Raw genomic sequence first — 21138 nt, forward strand, 5'->3', positions numbered from 1 at the left:
CATGAAAAGGAAGGACTCCCTGGAGAAGAGCCTAATGCTGGGAGCGATCGAGGGCAAAAGAAGAAGGGGACGACAGAGAATGAGGTGACTGGATAGAGTCACTGAAGCAGACGGTGCGAGTTTAAATGGACTCCGGGGAATGGTAGAGGACAGAAAGGCCTGGAGGATCCTTGTCCATGGCGTTGCAATGGGTCGGACACGACTTCACAACTAACAACAACAAACCCCCTCTGCCCTTCGTTTTGGGGTACAGTGTACAGAGGGCAGGGTTTGCAAAGCCCCTCTTGTGTTTGAAGCGGGGGGGCAGGAAGATGGCTGTTTTCAGAGGGCAGGCACGCTAGAGGAACTGCGGATACATTCATCCTGCTTTTTCCAGGGGGGAATGCTTATCACTGCTTTCCAGAAACATGAATATCACATCTTCCTGTCTCAGTGGAATCACAGGTCAGACAGAGTCCAAATGATTTTATTTTATACAGCTGATCTTTTAATATGCATTTATAGATGCTGGCTGCATAATATTACTAGTGTGACACAATTCTGTCAATCACCAAAAAGATATGAAACCTCTTGAGGTGATGAAATATCAAGTCCTATAATGAACATGGATGCTTCACAATGCTAGGTGACCAGAACTAAAGCCCTTACTTCTACATTTCTAATGTTCTACACAGTTCAAATTTTTGTATCCTGAAATCAAATAGCAGAATGCGGAGAATATATGTATTTAAAGGCTAAAGTTGCTGTTTGAAGACACCTGTTGAAAGAAAATCTTTACCACAGCTGTCCCCACAGAAGTCTTGATTAGTGACAAGCAAATTAATAATTTTATACCCAAAAAATGCTAAGAAAGGCCGGGAGGAAAATTTTTCACACGTGACAGTTTCTCTTTAAACTCTTACTCCTTCAGATCCACAAACTGCTTTTAGACATGTGGGAAGGTTGCATTTGAGACTGCCTGGATATTTACTAATGGAATTCAAAGTTTAGGTGAATGCATACCCAATTATTAAAATAACTGAATCTTAAAGTCTACAGTTTAAAACTCAATAACCCACACCGCGCTTCATTTCGGGGGACAAGAAAGAGACAAGTTCCAAAAAACTACCCGAGATGCTACCTGCTCTCCAGTTATACCAAAGAAAAACGCTAATATTGTGATTTTCCATAGACTATTGGTAACATGGGGAGTTCTTTTTTTATTTTTTATTTTTTTAAGCTGATGCTTGTGTCAATTGTAGCCCCCAACGGATCACTCTCATGGTAAGCAATGTCTCAAATAGGTAATGTGCATAGGAAACATAAGCTACAGATTTATGATTTCCTTTACTGAAATAGATATTTTGAGATGCACTCTAACTATCGAGGCAGAGATAACTATCGAGGCAGAGTCAGTCTGAGTAAACAAAACGTCTGAACCTTAACAGGAGAATGGGGGTAAAATCAGTGTGAGCCTGCAATGCCAGTGCTGCCGTGCTGACAGTGCTTTACAGTAGATACTAAGGACAGTCCCTATGTATGAAAGTCCTTGACTGGCTATTATTTTATTAGCAGGATTCCCCTCAACTCATGGTTTGTTCTAAAGCAATCCAAAGTACAAATGAAAAGCAAGCATTTTGCATTTAATCCCCCCCCCCAATCACAAACAATTGTAGCCCCCTCCCAACAAAAAAAGCCCCCTTTTTTTGGTAAAAAAATCCAAATAAATAAATAACATTCTTGATTAAACACGCTGTGTTGAGAATATTTTGTGGGAGGTGGGGGGGGGGGTCTGTGTTCTTTTACACCCTGTCTATGTTCTGGTATTTATTATTTGGTGAATTTCACCAGTATGAGATGTGGCATTAACACAAGACTATAAAACAAAAGTACACATATGGGAGGGGGGGGGGAGCCTGCTTTTGTGGGGAGGCAAGAGATGACCCAGGAATAGCATCTGGGAAACAGACACAGAGCAGAAAATTGAGCATGTAATTTGGCCCAAGATAGAAGTAGAGTGTGTGTGACTAGACTGGTGTTGTGGTAATGAGGAACTTTCTCCTTTCCATCTGTTATTTACCCCATTGGAAATTTTCCGCCCTTCCCTAGGTCCATTAAATCCTGGTAAAGGAAAAATACAGGAATCTGTATTATGCTCAACTCTTCCCCACCCCCACCCCCACCCCCACCTCCAGGCTTGGAGAAGGGCTTTTTTTTGTTGTTTTAATTAGTGAAACAACTTTGGGACAAGTTTTCCATGGCTCAAGTCCACATCAGATCCCCTTTAGCAGCTTTTGACAGCCAAATTATTGAGTTTGTGTTCCAATGACAAGGCCTTCCCTAGTATGTAGATTTAATTCTTCTCAGTGAGATGGTGATCCTCCATGTGGCTTACCATGGCAGACAGCAAGTGAGAGCTCACACATCTGAAGGCTTCCTTGTACACAAAATATACCACTGCATGGAAAAACTCAGGCCTGGAATTAAGATCACTGGGAGAGGCCTGTCTGGTTGTCCCAGTAACCAAAGAAGCTTATTTGGTGGTTACATGAAAAAAGGGCCTTTTCAGCGGCAGCCCCACACTTGTGGAACAATCTCCTCTGGGTGTACACTTGAACCTCCCGCTTTTGGTCCTCACTAGGCAGCTGTCGGCTTTACTTAGGATTGCATCGGATTAAAGTAGTCGAAAATTGTGGTTTTAAAATTTGCTTTTGTATGTATTTTATGTGATATATTTTATTTATTTTCTTTATATTGTGAATCTCCTTGGGCACCCACCCTCCAAAAATAAATCAGTCAACTCAGAGGCTCTCACATCGTTGACTGTATACAGCCAGTTGCTTTCAGGCTCAGTGTATCAGGGGAGAAAGGCCTGCCACTTTGAAATTAACAAGAATAAAAAACTTCCTGTTGGTCAGTTTTCAGAGCGCACTCAGAAATTCCTATATTCTATTCCACGAATGATCAGATATCCCCCCACGATAGAAGAAAAAAACCCATTAGTCGTACCCCACCCTTCTACTAATCACATCGAAACACACTCGCTGGACACCCAAGCTCCAGCAAGCCACAATCAACACTCCCTGACGTTTCGAGGGGAGGGGGCGGAGCCTAACCAGCCTTTGCCTTTCTGACATATGTGAGCTATTCAGTAGGCAAACTGGCTGAGCAATTCCTTAGAAAGCCAGATCATACAGGCTGAGAGCTATGTGTTTGAACAGAAATATATATTCATCCTGACTCTGCAGTAGATATACTGGTGTGGTTTCCATGGGGGCAGTGGGTTCTGCAGTAGCAGAAAGCACCCTGGATGCCTTCCCTCTCTCCCATTTGAAAGGCAGTCCCCAGCCAGAGCCCCACACGCTCGTTAGCACGTTTAAATGCTGGTAGCATGCGCGCTCCTGGAGCTCCAAAAAAACCCTTCCTAGTACCCCTGGCACACTGTCTGAGACTTTTTCCAGCCACACAGAGAACCCCTTTGGAGTCCCAGAGCACTCCCTATGTGTAAAACCATACAACAGTCCGCTCTGCAGGGCTGGCTTTTAGCACCAAAGATCCAAAATTTATTCATTTTGTTATTTTAATCAAGCCATAGTTGGATACTGAGGGCCTTTTTGCACGGGGATCTTTGTTGAAAATTGGTTGCTGAATGAAAAATCGCCATTTAAAATAGTGGAATTCGTCGTTATGCATACCTGCCTTTGTAGTGGAATCAGTTGCGTTTTTTAGCGTTTCCCACAGGCTTCCGGTCTCGGCAGAAATCGCTAGAAAGGAAGCGCTATTGCCAAGCTCATCCCGCCCCTGGCCGTCAAGTAGCCAATGGGGAGCCGTTAGCATGCTCCCAAACAGCCCCTTTCCCTTTAAGGAAGGTTTAAAAAAAAAAACAGACCCATTGTAACTAATCTGGGTAGATTCGTTGCAATGGAGAGACCCATCCAGCTGCCTGGGGTGTTTGAGCTGTCGTTTGATCGGTTGATCGTTAACACGCTGCCTCAGAGTGAAAAAAAAAATCCCCTCGCCCTCACGGGCGCGATTTTCAGCCGAAACAGTGTGAAAAATAAAGGGAAAATACACCAGCAAACGGGCTTCTGCGGGCTTCTTGTGCTTAGTGACAGTAAACAGCTCTGAGGAGGGACTGCAGCCTGGGAAGTCTCACTGGCTAAACGGAGGCTCGCCGGTGCGTTTATCCCCGCTCGCTCGGAGAAAAAAAAATGGCGATCGCTTCGCCGGAAGTTTGGAGGACAGGCTCAGGAGGAGGGACTTTGAAGAACCCGCAACAATGGTAACGCACAGGTCTTTAGCGCTAGTGTTGCAGATTGGTTGCAGGAGTGTATCGCTATCCGGAGGGTGAATCCACTTTTTGGGATTTCCCTGAAAGCGCTACAACGAAGCGCTTTTTGCGGATTGGTTTCAGGAGTGTTGCAGATTGTGTACGACGTCGTGTGTTAGGGCAAATTAGTAGCGTTTTCAATTAGCAACCATTGTGCTATTTTGAAGCCGTGCAAAAAGCCCCTGAGTGTAGAAGGGAAGAAATGCACCCCCGAGCCCCCCCAAAACCCCACCTACCATCCCCTGCCACACTCTCTGAAACTTCTTCCAGTCACACAGAGAACCCCTTTGGAGTCCCAGAGCATTCCCTATGTATAAAACTGTACAACAGCCCGCTCTGCAGGGCTGGCTTTTAGCATCAAAGATCCAAAATTAACCTGATTATTTTAATTAAACTATAATACGTTTGAAATTAACAAGGATAAAAAACTTTGGGCTATGTCTAATAACCAAATTGGGACATCATGATTGCTTTTCGCCCTATGTGCTTCTGCAGGGAGACTCTTCTTGTAAATACTTACAAGAGCCCACCCTGCAGGATTGGTTTTCTAGCATCAAAGATCCAAAATTAATCTGCTTATTTTAATTAAACCATGACTCAAGCTACAACACTCCACCAACCAGCCCCCGTGGCACACTCTCTGAGACTTCTTCCAGCCACACAGAGAACCCCTTTAGAGACCCAGAGCACTCCCTATGTGTAAAAACTGTACAGCAGGCAGCACTGTTGTGGGATGTTTTTGTTTTGTTTTTTAGCATCAAAGATCCCAAATTAATCTGCTTATTTTATGCAGGCTATGATACTTTTGAAATTAACAAGGATAAAAACTTTGAGCAATGTCCAAGTACCAACTATGGGACATCAGGATTGCTTTTTCGCCCTATGTGCTTCTGCAGGGGAGACTCTTCTTGTAAATCCTTACAAGAGCCCGCCCTGCAGGGTTGGTTTTTAGCATCAAAGATCTAAAATCATTCTGCCTATTTTTAAGCAGGCAATGATACTTTGAAATTAACAAGGATAAAAAATACAGCACCATCCACGGGGCATTCTGATCGGCTTTTCTCTCAGGTGCTTGTGCTAGGAGACTCTGCTTGTAAAATCCTTACACCTACCCGCCCCGCAGGGGTGGTTTTTCAGTATCAAAGATTCAAAATTAATCTGCTTATTTTAATTAAACCAAGACTCAGGCTACAATAAGACATAATTCCAACCCCACCCATTTCAGAGGAAGGGGCGAACCTGACCACGTGGGCAGGACCTTACACCTGCCTTAGTCCCGCCTCCTCTAAGCTCTCATTGGTCAGAAAATTCTGTACGCTCATTGGCTGGGGCACCTGTCATGATGAATGGTATACCCTCGATACTACTGCCAGGATCCCAGATCAAGGCCTTCCCCATCCCCTCCTGCCTGGTCCGTTAACTGGAGATGCCGGGGATTGAACCTGGGACCTTCTGACTGCCAAGCAGAGGCTCAGCCCCTGAGCCAGGGTCCCAGATCAAAGCCTTTCCCACCCCCTCCTGACTGGTCTTTTTAACTGGAGATGCCAGGGATTGAACCTGGGACCTTCTGCCTGCCAACTAGAGGCTCTGCCCCTAAGCCAGGGTCCCAGATCAAGGCCTTCCCCATCCCCTCCTGCCTGGTCCTTTAACTGGAGATGCCGTAGATTGAACCTGGGACCTTCTGCCTGCCAAGCACTGTCCTCTTTTCGTTGTTCAAAATATTTTGACCAAATCTATTTTGAACATACGCTACCCACACTGTCGAGGGAACAGAATATCACGAAAAGGCTCTCTGGCTTTAATTAGCAAAACGCACTCCTACCCACATGGCGTGCAATACACAAGCTCCACCGGTCTTTTGTCTTCTCATTCAATTGAAGAACATTTCTGATACATTTTAGAGACTAAAAGCCTTTTTAGGAGGACGATCAACACTGTCAGGTACAGATGGGCCTATCTTGAAAGATTTTTTTTTCCTTCTTAGAGCCACCATACCCAACTACCTGACTATTAGGTATCACCAGCATGTTCCCATCATATTCTCCGCCATGCAAAAATTCTCAAAGGAATGGAAGGCCTGCTGGGGGGGGGGGGGCTGGCTCAGTGGCACAGCCTCTGCTGGGCAGGCAGAAGGTCCTAAATTCAAGCCCCGGCATCTCCGGTTAAAGAAGCACAAGCAGTTGAGTGGCTGATGGGTGAAGGACCCGCCTGAGACCTGGGGAGACGCTGCCGGTCAGAGTAGACAATTCTGGCCTTGACGGAACAGTGGCCTGATTCAGTAGAAGGCAGCTCCTCTTGTCCCTGTGGACAGCATAGGGGGGATATCCCTCTCACTCCATGAATTTGCGTGTCAATTTTTTTTTTAAGTCAGCTAGTTCTCTATACAACGATGCTAGAGAAAGGCAGCAGGGAAAGGGGAAGACCCAACATGGGGCTGACAAAAGTAAAGGAAACCATGGCCCCCCGTTGGCATGACCTGAGCGAGGACAACAATTTGTAACCACTGCGACAAACAGGCGCACGAAAGCAGGTGGTGCAAACCGGGCAGGTGGCTCTTTAAATATGATGCCCTAAAACCACTGCCAGATATTTGCTCACCGGCACAGTAACTCGGTTTCCTGCTCCTCTTAATACTCAAGAAATGTTCTCATCTGGGGAATTAAAGCGAGTTCCAAGCAATGGGAGGATTAAGTCTGATCTTAAATGCAGGTCAATAGAGCCTATTCAGTTTGAGCCACTGGTATATCATCTGCCAGAAAACAGTATACCCATTCAAACAGCATTCCCCCGTGCTAACATAAATGCTCTTTTAGACCTCGGTATTGTCAGCAGAGGAACATATTGTGGTATTTTAATCGGAGGGGAAATACCAATACTAAAGACACTCTCCTAATTCCAGTGGGCATACATCTGAAAACTTAAAGCCATGAAGTCAGAGTGGGAGATGGTTTTTTTCTGGGTGAGTTCAACAGTTTGTAAAATAATAGCATGCAAAGTCCCCAAATGCCACCACTTGGCTTTCAACACAGCAAGAGTCCTTGCTGTTATTTCCAGGCACCCCCCCCCCCCTTGAAGCAGGGTGCTTCGTTTGTGGGCTGGTTATAATGAATTCAGGAGTTTCGTGGGCGAAGTTTCGTCTGACAGAAGCAGGCATCCCGAGAAGCGGCCTGTGAGTCATTTCTTGGCTCTCCCGGATCAGGAGAGGAATGATGAGTTTCCATCGAAACAGAACGCCTCCCCTTTCTCCATTTGGGAACCAGGGCCTCATCACTCAAGCCAGGAGGGATGAAAGCAGTCAGGAACTGCCAGGTTCCCCTCAACACCACATGCTCTTGAGAACGAGGTCTTCACAAACACGCCCGGCAGCCAGCCAATCCACAAGACCCTGGCGACACTGCGACATTTTGTTTCAATGGCATTTCCTAAAATGCTGGCTAAGACCAAGCAGTTAAATCACAGTTCCGCTAGCACAGTTCCACAGGGCCGGTGAGACAGCTCTCTTCCGCCAGGGCCAATGGTGGGCCTCCCGCCACTCCTCTCCAGGACCCCCCCCCCCCGCCCTTTCTTGGCCAGGCTTATGTTCCCGCACGACGAGCCAGATGGAAGATGGTTGGGTGGAAGGGGGCTTGGGTTGGGAGTTTTAGCTGTACAGTGTTTTAAAATCTGATCACAAATGTTTTAATTCTGTTGTTAACTGCCCCAAGCTTGCTTGGGGAGAGTGGCGGCCTAGAAATATAATAATAGCAATAGAAATAACAATAATAGTAATAAATAGCTTATTCAAGACACCGTTCTTTGTTTTGCAAGGGTCTTGGCTTAAATATCACCACATCATGCTCCAAGTTTTGGGTTAACATGGGTCGGAGATTTCAATTTCTACTCTTGTTGCAGAAAGGGAAGAGCCTTGGCTCTCGAGAGTTTATGCTCTGAATCTCTTGCGGGTCTCTCAGGACTCAATTCTTGGCCTCCCATCTCAATTTTTGTTAATCTATACTCACACACACAGAGCTACAAATCAGTTTTCAAACATATACCCCACCTTTCTGCCTTGAGGAGGGCCAACAGGTGGCTCACAGATTAAAAATACACATGTCTCAAAAGCCACTAAAACCAAATGCACAAATAATTAAAACAAGTTTTCGGAGGTCAGATGTGTTAGCGTGCAGGAGAAGAGTTAGGTCTGAGTCCAGCTTAGGGACTAACAGTATCTGGCATCAGCCTCCTTATTTCTCCATTAACCTTGTACTGCCCCCTTGGCTTCTTTCGAGCCCCTCCTTCTCCATTTGTTCCCATCCAGCTGCTATCTCTGGAGCTGGTCTACTGCTGCACAGCTATTGCTCCATCTCAGTTTATTCCTGAAATAACAGGCCTTCCCACTTCCAGTTAATTATCGGCGGTTAAGCGCTTTCTGGCACAGCCCCATCTCTTTCTGGCTCTATCGTTTCCACTTCTACTATTATTATGGAACGAGGAAGGGAGGGCTGATTCTGGTGACAAAATTGTCCTGTCTTGGAGGCTTGGACCCTACTTAACTGGAATCCTGCTCACTCTGTGGTGTAGACAACAAACTCCCAAAAAGCTTCTAGGCTAATTTAATCCCCATCAGCACTCACAAATGCTCTCCCCGCTGGTGGCCATCTCCCACACAAATTCTATCTGCAAAACTGTACTATCCCAGAGACTCTTCTGCAGAACCTCGGCTGGCAATACAAAGCCTGAGGACCACTGGGGACAGAAACCATATGAGAGAGAAAAATATTTTTAAACGCTTTTCCACCAGCCCTATGGTTGAGGCCTAAAACAACGCTGAGTAGAGCTGGCCTGCTTATCAAAGTCCCATTGGGGGCTGGTGAGACTCCTCTGTTGTTGTTAGGTGCGAAGTCGTGTCCACCCCATGGCCAATGATCCTCCAGGCATTCCTGTCCTCTACCATTCCCCAGAGTCCATTTACGTTTGCACCGACTGCTTCAGTAACTCCACCCAGCCACTGCATTCGCTGTCGTCCCCTTCTTCTTTTGCCCTCAATCGCTCCCAGCATTAGGCTCTTCTCCAGCATTAGACTCCTCTACTGCCTCCTAATTCATCATGGGTCACAGGGCACAAAGGCGCTCTCCTCAATGCACACCATGGCCATAAACAAGAGACAGAATGAATAAAAATGGGCCCCAACATACTAAGAGGTTCTCTTCAATAAGTCTCACCGCAATAAACCAGAGGGCCGATCCGACCCAGCCGAGTAAGAAACGCCTTTGAAATTTTCGAATGAGACTTCACTGAAATACAAGGTCTGCTCCACAATACCCTCAAAGAACGGGGGGGGGGGGATCTAAACCTAGATAAAAGAAACATTTTTGCTGAGCCCCAAGGGATAGAAGGCAGCATAAGAACCCGAAGTCATCCTTCCTAAATGAATCCAGATCATGCTGATTTTTTAAAATTCTGTGCCACAGGCTTAATAGTAGAACAGAGGGCATCTTCACAAGACAGGAGGGAAAGGCTTTCAAGTTTGTGAGCTTACCTTCTAGCAAGTCTCTCGCCAGACCCGGTTCTGCCCCCGTGGACCGAACAAAGTCTGACAGGACCGCATCTAGTTGTGCTGCCAGAAGTGCAGCAGGGTCAGGACAGGACCAGAGGCTACGAGACATCCATCTGTTAAAAGAGGTGGGAAAATACAATAGGTCTATAGAAAACCACTGAAAGATGCTAGGCGGCCGCATGCTGAACATGGAATAGACAATAAAACTGAAGTTTATGATGATCTATTCGAAAACTTTCCTTGGACAGTCACGAAGGCTACTCTATGGCTAGCTGAAGACCCCCCCCCACCGCCCAATTTCACAAAAACTAGACCCACATTCTGTACCCTCCACCCCATTTATTGATCCTTTCTCCTCTGCTGAAAACATAAAGTCTCGTCTTCTTTACCAAAGGTGCCCTCTTACCTGCCAAAAGAACCACCACGTGAAATACATTCCAAGTTTGCCTCATCCTCTGGAATAGGACAGCCAGGGCTTGGATGGTTTGCCACTTCCTCTGGCATGTCACAGCAGAAACTTGGATGTGGTTTCACATTTTCCTCCTCTGGGGAATAATGATCTTTAAGTCTGCTCTGCTGTAAAGTACATTCAGACCCATCGCAACTGCTGCTGTTTTGCCCAGAGCGCCCTGGTGGCTTTCTGTTGTCTTCTGCAGGTTGAATTGGTGAAATCTTGTTCACCACAGAAAAGGGTCTCCCCAACTTTCTGTAGAGCCATAGCGCTAGAATCAGAAGTATAGCCGCTACAAGGAGAACACCAAATGCTATCCCCAATGCAATTCCCAGTTGAATGCTGCCCATATTCACGCAGTGAAAAAGGCAGTCCGCTATCAACCAACAACCTTGAGGGACTGATCCTATTTACAGTAGCCCTCGACGACCGGCCACCCTCGCCTTCCAGCATCACAATCAAGTTCAGAGGTGAAATGACACGTCACAATGCGGCAGTTGATGGCAAAGGCAGCCAATCAGGAAGGGCCTGGAGGACACATCCACCCGCTCAAGATGCTTTCCTGAGAGTCACCTGTAGATGTCGAGAACCACATCTTCCCTTTGTTTCCTCAGAAACCTCATTAAGGGCTGGGGGGAAATAACCCGTTCTTTTAACCAGAGCTATATGGCTCCTTACTAGAACTGCCAACCTCCAAGTTGGGCCTGAAGTTCTTCCAGGATTGCGGCTAATGCCCAGACCACAGAGGTAAGTTCCCCTGGAGAAAATGGTAGATCAGGAGGGTGGACTTTAGAGGCTCCGCCCCAATATCTCCAGGAATTTCCCGACCCAGAGTTGGCAACCTTACCACTGTCATTGCCTCCAAGACATTATGTATCCAGAATCATTTTCGGAGTCTGAGATCCAATTTGATGTTGAGAGCCAGCTTGGTATAAAGGCTAAGAGCGGTGGCTTTTAACCTGGCAAGCCCACTCCTCCACGTGCAGCCAGCTGGGTGACCTTGGGCCAGTCACAGTCCTAACAGGGCTGTTCTCAGATCAGTTCTCTTAGAGCTCTTCCACCCCACCTACCTCCAAGGGTGTCTGTTGTGGGGAGAGGAAGGGAAGGCACTTTGAGACTCCTTTGAGTAGTGACAAGTGGTGTATAAAATTCAACTCTTCTTCTAACACCCTTTATTGCCTACTTATTAAGCCTGTGTCACTTAGAATCATAGAATAATAGAATAACAGAGTTGGAAGGGTCATCTAGTCCAACCCCCTGCACTATGCAGGACACTCACATCCCAATCTCTCACCTACTGTCACCTGCCACCCCCTTGAGTCTTCACAGAATCAGCCTCTCCGTCTAGAAGTCCAATTATAACCCAGACTCCGTTTAAAAATTTCCAAAGATGGAGAACCCACCACCTCCCGAGGAAGCCTGTTCCACTGACAAATAGCTCTAACTGTCAGGAACTTATTCCAGATATTTAGATGGAATTTCTTTTGAATTAATTTCATCCCAATCGCTCTAGTCTGTCCCTCTGGGGCAAGAGAGAACAATTCTGCTCCATCCTCTACATGGCCGCCTTTAAGATACTTGAAGATGGTTCTCAGATCCCCTCTCAGTTGCCTCCTCTCCGGGCTAAACAGACCAAGCTCCCCCAACCTTTCTTCATAAGTCTTGGTCTCCAAACCCTCACCCTCTTTGTTGCCCTCCTCTGGACATGTTCCAGTTTGTCAACATCCCTCTTCAGCTGGGGTGCCCAAAACTGAACACAGGACTCCAAGTGAGGCCGAACCAGAGCAGATTAAAGCGGTACCATCACCTTCTGTGATCTGGACACGATACTCCATTTGATACAGCCCAAAATCCCATTTGCCTTTTTAGCCACTGAATCACATGCTGACTCATGTTCAATGTATGGTCTACTAAGACTCCTAGATCCTTTTCACACATGCTACTGCCAAGACAAGTCTCCCCCATCTTATATTGGTGTATTTAGTTTTTCCTACCTAAATGCAGAACTTTACATTTCTCCTTATTGAACTTTATTTTATTCAGTTTAGCCCACTTCTCGAGCCTATCAAGATCAACCTGTATTCTGTAGCTGTCTTCAGCTGTGTTTGCTACCCCTCCCAGTTCAGTATCATCTGCAAATTTAATAAGTATCCCTTTTAATACCTCATTCACTTCATTATGGTGGTGGAAAGGGTTTTCATGGCAAGAGATATTCAGAGATGGCTTCCCAAGCCACCCTGGGCTTCTTCCTCGGAGGTCTCCCATCCAAGTACAAACCAGGGCCGACCTTGCTTAGCTTCCGAGATCTGACAAGATGGGGCTAGCCTGGGACATTTATTAAATTGATAAGACTGCCCCTCTCGGCGCAGCCATCTCCATTATGGCTGTACAAAACTTTAGCACCCTATCCTTCAAGCATCTATACAAAGCCTCGAAGGAGCAAAGTGGCCTAGCACACAAACATTACTCCTTTATGGTTCAGGGTGATTTTCTGACTGCCTCAGAACAGAGGTTCTGTGACAACAATAAAACAAGAATAAAATTATACATCACCCCAAAATAGCACCTTAGAGACGAACAGGGTTTTCAGAGCTGTCAAACCTCAAAGCTCCATTCACTGGAGAGAGCTGAATCTTGAAAGCTCCTGTGCTAAAACCCTTTTTGTCTCCAAGGTGTCGGCGGACTTCTGTTGCAGGCCGAAACAGCAGACCTCTGAAACGAACAACAACAACAAAATCTATCACTCCTTTAAACCATGAGGCCAATCTGAAATGCTCAGCAATTCAAGCAAACAGCAATGGCAGCAACAACCATCAACTAACACCCGGTGGGACCGCCAGCAGTTGAAAAGGAAACGGTTTTTGTTAGGCCTGAAAGGGTGTTGCTAAAAAACGAAACTGTCAATAAAGAAGACTGGGGGGGGGGGGTGTTTGTACCCTGCCTTTTGTTCCCTGAAGTGGTCCCAGAGCAGTTTACAAACTCCTTTCCCTTCCTCTCCCCTTATCCTCTCTAGCCGTACTATGTAGGGGCACCTACCGCATGGTTTCGGGTCACTGCTGAGAACCCCCCACCTCTCCCTCAGCTGTCACTCGTGATACCCTCAGTTTCTGCTGAGAATCATCCTACACAAGGATGGTTCACCCCACCTCACCATTTCTGGTGAGATTCCCCTCCTGGCATTGTATTCAGCATCTGGACGTTCGCCTGAGGCATCTCCCTTGGGCCATAGCAAGAGAGGACGCAAGGACTGGCCCCAGGGCTCCCACCCATGTAGGAACCTCTTAAGAGCCAACTTGGTGTTGTGGTTATCACAGCAAAGCCAGGAATAGCTTGTGGATGAGTCCATTATGGCAGGATAGAGGGGAACGACCAAGGAGGCCCTGGAGAGCTCTCACAAAGCCCCTGGGGAGCCCTGGTTGGGATCTCTGCCCTCCAGGATCACCCTAAGTTAGTTGTGACTCAATAGTACTTTCCGCCCCCAACAGCAGAATCTTGTCAGACCTCGAAAGCCAGTCTGGTTTACAACTGGGATGGGAGGAAGTTCAGAGTCACTAGGCAGAGGCGGGCAACGATAACTCAGCACTGAACGTCTCTCGTCCTGAAACCCCCATGGGGTCGTCGTAACTCAGTTGTGACTTGACAGCAAACAAACCCCAAGAGAAATATAAACATGCCAGTTTTGGAAAGAGACTGAAAAGGCAACGGGAGCACTAGCGTGTCTGATGGGCTTCAAAAAATATTCCATTCAAAATATTTTGAAGCCCTCGAAGTCTGATTAGAGCTGCTGATTGCTCTCCCCAGGTCTGAGAAGATGGGGGCCGAAAGAGAACCTGTTCTGCTTCTCTGAGCGAGCAGCCTCTCTTTGTCTGGAGGCCTGCGCTCCTGTGATTTGTAGCCACAAACCGTAAAAAGACCTCCAGCTGTGCACAGCTCCACATCCTAAGAAAGGGTTTGGTTTTGTTTTTTGCAGAGACACATCACAATTGGTAGGAAGCAGCAGAAACAGAATGTTATCCCACTTGCTACCAAAACAACTACCCAAAAAAAATCCTTTGTAAAAGCAATTTGTGATGCTCAATGCAACTTCTGGTTATTTTCTTTAAATAAAAATGAAGACGATATCACTTTCTCCAAGGAATCGATCTTAGCCTGCGTCATTGAATTAAAAATGGCATTGGAACATTTTAAATAGTTACGTTGACTTAAGTCTTTGGACAGTAGTATGATAGACGTACCTTTCCTCATCAAGTTGACAGGTCCGGAAATGCCTGTGCAGCTGTTTGTGTAGATAAGAATAGCCTAGCTGTAGCCTGCGTGCTTGTCCGGCAAGTGTGTTTTGATACAATGGGGATCTGAGCAGTATTTTTTATTGTGAAAAGGATATCAGTAAATTCATGAAAAATATATATATATAGGAATTTCTGACTGCCCCTCTTAAAACTGATCAATTAAAAACATACAAACAAAACCGTGGAGGGAGTCTCTCATGGGAATCACTTAGGTCAACAGAATGTCCATGGTGGGCACTTAAGCACTGTTTTTTTTGATCCTGTTAATTTCAAAGTACCAGCCCCTATGCTCTTGATACACAGATCCTGATGAGTCTATGCAGCCAGCACTTTGAGAGCCTCTGAGCAATTATGTGCTGTGCAGGAATCCTTTTGCACAGCTCCCAGCCTGGCCCTCAACTAACATCCTCCCCTCCTCGGCTAACATATTAAAGGATGTGCAGAGACCTAATGGTGTGTGGCTGAATTTGGGCTGCCCCTCTCTTCTCCTGAAAAGTCTGTGCGCAGATGTTTGGGTAGATAACGTTGCTTTGCTGTAGCCTTCTTGTTTGTCCTGCAAATGTGTTTTGATGTGATGAGGGGTTGAGTAACGTTTTTTCTATTGTTGGGAATATCTGCTGGTTCATTATTTAGGTCAACAGAATGTCCAGGGTTGGTGCTTAAGCAATGGATGTATTTTTATCCTTGTTCATTTCAAAGTATCATAGCCTGATTAAAATAAGCATATTAATTTTGGATCTTTGATGCTAAAAAACAGTCCTGTGCTCCTGATACACAGGCGCCTGATTTATTTTTTTCTTCTTCAAACCCACTGTTTGCAAAGGAATCCTTTGCATATCTCTCAGCCTTACCCTCCGTTAATCCCCCCCCCCCCCGACACATATTAAACGATGTGCAGAGACCGCACAGGGTCTGGCTGGATTTTTTAAATGGTAGATCCAGGGTATTTCAAATCGTTTTTTTAATTATCCAACCCACTTTGAATCTATCTCCCCCCCCACTAGTTTTATGTCAATAAGGGTATCATTATTACCAGCATGTAAAAAAAATACCTACTCTACACTCAGCATCCAACCACGGCTTGATTAAAATAACAAAATGAATTAATTTTGGATCTTTGATGCTAAAAACCATCCCTGCAAAGCGGACTGTTGTACAGATTTACACTTAGGGAGTGCTGTGGGACTCCAAGGGGTTCTCTGTGTCGCTGGAAGAAGTCTCAGAGAGTGTGGAGGGATTGGTAGGGGTTTTTTTGGGGGGGGAGTCGGGTGAGTATATATAAAAAAGCACCTCTGCATTTCTTCCCTATACACTCAGTATCCAACCGTGACTTGATTAAAATAACAACATGTATTAATTTTGGATCTTTGATGCTAAAAGCCAGCCCTGCAGAGCGGCCTGTTATAAAGATTTACATATAGGGAGTGCTCTGGGGCTCCAAAGGGTTCTCTGTGTGGCTGGAATAATTCTCAGAGAGTGTGCCAGGGGTGTTAGGAGAGTTTTTGGAACTCCAGGAGTGCGCATGCAACCAACATTTAAACGTGCCAATGAGAGTGGGGGGTTTTGGCTGGGAACTGCCTTTCAAAAGGGAGAAAGGGGGGAGGCATCCTGCTGCAGGACCCTCTGCCCCATGGAAACCACACCAGCATATCTACTGTAGAGTCAGGATGAATATATATTTCAATTCAAACACATAGCTCTCAGCCTGTATGATCTGGCTTTCTAAGGAATTGCTCAGCCAGTTTGCCTACTGAATAGCTCACATATGTCAGAAAGGAAAAGACAGTTTAGGTCCCCCCCCCCCCCCGAAACGGCAGGGAGTGTGATTGTGGTTTGCTGTAGCTTGGCTGTCCAGCGAGTGTGTTTCGGGGTGATTAGTAGAAGGGTGGGGTAAGAGTAATGGCTTTTTCTTCTGTTGTGGACTCTTAAAACTTATCAACATGAAGTTTTTATTCTTGTTAATTTCAAAGTAGCAGGCCTTTGCCCCTCCACCCCACCCTCCATACGCAGAGCCTGAAAGCAGCTATCTGTATACAGTCAATGATGTGAGAGTATCCGAGTTGACTGATTTATTTTCGGAGAATGGGTGCACAAGAAGATTCACAATATAAAGAAAATACACAAAATATATCACATAAAATACATACAGAAGCAAATTTTAAAACCACAATGTAGGACTACTTTAATCCGTTGCAATCCTAAACAAAGCTGACAGCTGCTTAGTAAGGACCGAAACCGCGAGGTTCGGGTGTACAACCCAGAGGAGATTGTTCCACAAGTATGGGGCTGCGGCTGAAAAGGCCCTTTTTTTTCATGCAACCACCAAATAATCTTCTTTGGTTACTGGGACAGCCAGGCAGGCCTCTCCCAGTGATCTTAATTCCAGGGCTGAGATTTTCTATGCAGTGGTATTTTTGTGTACAAGGAAGCCTTAGGTTGTCGGGGCTCTCACTCGCAATCAGCCATGGTAAGCCGCATGGAGGATCACCATCTCACTGAGAATTAGATCTACATTCTAGGGAAGATCTTGTGATTCGAATACCAACTCAATAATTTGGGTCTCAAAAGCAGCTAAAGGAGATCTGATGTGGACTGGAGCCGTGGAAATGGAGAAAGGGGAAGCGATTAACTTTTGTCCCAAAGTCGTTTCACCAAGCAAAAAATGGCCTTCCCCAAGCCTGCGTAGGGGGAAAAGATGGGCATAATACAAAGGCCTGACTTTTTTCTATACCAGGACTTAACGGACCTAGGGAAGGGAGGAAAAATTTCCAATGGGGTAAATAACAGATGGAGAAAGTTTCTCATTACCACAACATCAATCTAGTCACACACACGCACACACACACTCAACTTCTATCTAGGGCCAAATTACATGCTCAATTTTCTGCTTTGTGTCTTTTTTCCTAGATGCTATTCCTGGGACATCTCTTGCCACCCTACAAAAGCAGGCTCCCCCCTCCTCTCCCATACTTTTGTTTTATAGTCTTGTCTTAATGCCACAACTCGTACTGCTGAAAACTCACAAAATAATAAATACCACAACATAGACACAGTGTAAAAGAGCACAGACCCCTCCACATCCCCCCAAAATATAATCAACACGGAGTGTTTAATCAAGAATTTTATTTATTTGGATTTTTATACAATGTTTAAACAAAGTTATACCCGGTAACAGCAATATTCCTACACGTTCTGAAAACCTGCTGCCAGCAATCTGAACAACAGTTTGTACAGATAGAGACAACTTAGTCAGTCAGTTTGGTATAGAGGTCAGAGTGCTAGACACGGATCTTGGAAACACCACTCTGAATGCAGTTGTGGAGAAAAAATTAAAAGCAAAATGCTTGCTTATCAATTGCACTTAGGTTTCTTTAGAACAAAGCAGGGGGTTAAGGGGAACATATTGCTAATCCTCTAAAATGAAATTAATGAGTCTTAAAGCGCAGACTTTTAGATTCCGTTATCTTTGAAGATGTATAAGGGGGTAGGCTGGGGTGGGAATAGGCAGAGGTCCCTGTATCTGTTTTAGTATTGATAAGAGATCCCTCCAAAAAAACCAAAAAACAAAAACAGGACGTGTGTCTTAACGATTTCTCTACTGTGTCCGGTCCTCTGAAAAAATAGGCATTTCCCCCTCGCAACTATACCACATGTCTAAAAGCAGTTTGTGGATCTGAAGGAGTAACAGATTAAAGAGAAACTGTCACAGATGAACATTTTCCTGCCTGTCCTTTCCTTTCTTAGCATTCTTTTTTTGGGGGGGGGGCGGGGGGTATAACATCAGCTTGCTTGTCACTAATCAGGACTTCTGTGAAGACATCTCAGGCAGAGGTTTTTTTCCACCAGCGCTATGTCTTCAAACTGCATAGGAACTGCAAGGAAGTGTGGTGTTTATGCTTGGGGAGATAATGGAAAGAAAGACAATCAGAGTACATTCCAAGGTTTTGACAAACAGTTGCCTGATTGCAAATAAATTTTATTTAGCTGCTACCCAAATCATGAAGAACGTATATGCTTCAGGTTCCTTTCAGCACCCCAGGCATCTGAACCTGCTCATATTTATAAAATAAGAAAGTGATGTTTTCAAAGTACAGGATGCTTGTACAAACAGAAATATTATTTACATCGATCTTGTTAATTGTTAAATCTTGGCAATGTTATAAGCTCGAAGAAAACTTTTTGGGGTCCAACAGAAATGCGCTCCCCCTTTTCCTCCAAAACAACTTTACCAAAGCAATGTGCCTTTTTACATATCATCACCATAGTTGTATCGTTAAAAAGTTTTGATTAAAAAAAAAAACATGCTGCAAATTATGAACCTGTGTGGGCATGGTACCTTGGTAGAACTAAACAAACAAACAAACAAAGGTCTTGCATAACAACAGAGGTGCTGCAAGGTTACAACAAGATTAAACTAAATGTCCAAAGAGATTCCCCCACAGCCTAAAGAATAAAATATCCTGAAAAATAAGCATATATGCTATTTAAGACTTGTTTTGGTGGCTTAAGAGGCCAAACCAGTAAGAAATATTGCACTACATGTCTGCATTTTCCTTAGAGGGTTGTACTCTAAATAACTGAATGTAAAATAAGACAATATTTAAAATCTTAATTAGGGCCGCCAATAAATAAAACTAAATTACACAGATGTCATCCTAAATACAACGGATTTTCTCGTCCTTCCATTTTCTCGCAACAACCCCTGCGGGGTGGTTTAGGCCGAGTGATTGCCCCAGGGTTGCACAGTAGCTGTTACAGTTGAATGGGGATTTGAACTCAAACCTCTCCAATACTAGTTCAGCACTGCTCACTACACCATACTACTTCTCTGATTATTATTCAACTTTCCAACCAAAATACTGGCTTCCAAAGTACCCTCAAAAGACTATATGGATGGCATGTAAAATTCCATCAACATTGACTCCGGGGTTAGGGATCCCCTTACTGCAGCAACCCCCCCCCAGGGTGTGTATTGTGGGGAGAGGAAGAGAAAGGGGTTTGTAAACTGCTCTGGGACTACTTCAGGGAACAAAAGGCAGGGTACAAACACCCCCCCCCTCCCAGTCTTCTTTATTGACAGTTTCGTTTTTTAGCCACACCCTTTCAGGCCTAACAAAAACCGTTTCCTTTTCAACAGCTGGCGGTCCCACCGGGTGTTAGTTGATGGTTGTTGCTGCCATTGCTGTTTGCTTGAATTGTTGAGCATTTCAGATTGGCCTCATGGTTTAAAGGAGTGATTGATTTTGTTGTTGTCGTTCGTTTCAGAGGTCTGCTGTTTCGGCCTGCAACAGAAGTCCGCCGACACCTTGGAGACCAAAAAGGGTTTTAGCACAGGAGCTTTCAAGATTCAGCTCTCTCCAGTGAATGGAGCTTTGAGGTTTGACAGCTCTGAAAACCCTGTTCGTCTCTAAGGTGCTATTTTGGGGTGATGTATAATTTTATTATTGTTTTATTTTTGTCACAGAACCTCGGTTCTGAGGCAGTCGGAAAATCACCCTGAACTATAAAGGAGTAATGTTTGTGTGCTCGGCCACTTTGCTCCTTCGAGGCTTGGTATAGATGCTTGAAGGAGAGGGTGCTAAAGTTTTGTACAGCCATCATGGAGATGGCTGCGCCGAGAGGGGCAGTCTTATCAATTTAATAAATGTCCCAGGCTAGCCCCATCTTGTCAGATCTCGGAAGCTAAGCAAGGACGGCCCTGGTTTGTACTTGGATGGGAGACCTCCGAGGAAGAAGCCCAGGGTGGCTTGCCGTGAAAACCCTTTCCACCACCATAATGAAGTGAATGAGGCATTAAAACGGATACTTATTAAATTTGCAGATGATACTGAACTGGGAGGGGTAGCAAACACAGCTGAAGACAGCTACAGAATGCAGGTTGATCTTGATAGGCTCGAGAAGTGGGCTAAACTGAATAAAATAAAGTTCAATAAGGAGAAATGTCAGGTTCTGCATTTAGGTAGGAAAAACTAAATACACCAATATAAGATGGGGGAGACTTGTCTTGGCAGTAGCATGTGTGAAAAGGATCTAGGAGTCTTAGTAGACCATAAATTGAACATGAGTCAGCATGTGATTCAGTGGCTAAAAAGGCATATGGGATTTTGGGCTGTATCAAATGGAGTATCGTGTCCAGATCACAGAAGGTGATGGTACCGCTTTAATCTGCTCTGGTTCGGCCTCACTTGGAGTCCTGTGTTCAGTTTTGGGCACCCCAGCTGAAGAGGGATGCTGACAAACTGGAACATGTCCAGAGGAGGGCAACAAAGAAGGTGAGGGTTTGGAGACCAAGACTTATGAAGAAAAGTTGGGGGAGCTTGGTCTGTTTAGCCTGGAGAGGAGGCAACTGAGAGGGGATCTGAGAACCATCTTCAAGTATTTTAAAGGCTGCCATGTAGAGGATGGAGCAGAATTGTTCTCTCTTGCCCCAGTGGGACAGACCAGAGCGATTGGGATGAAATTAATTCAAAAGAAATTCCATCTAAATATCCGGAAGAAGTTCCTGACAATTAGAGCGGTTTGTCAGTGGAACAGGCTTCCTCGGGAGGTGGTG

This window comes from Paroedura picta, chromosome 7, assembly GCF_049243985.1.
Source record: "Paroedura picta isolate Pp20150507F chromosome 7, Ppicta_v3.0, whole genome shotgun sequence".
Classification (NCBI taxonomy): domain Eukaryota; kingdom Metazoa; phylum Chordata; class Lepidosauria; order Squamata; family Gekkonidae; genus Paroedura; species Paroedura picta.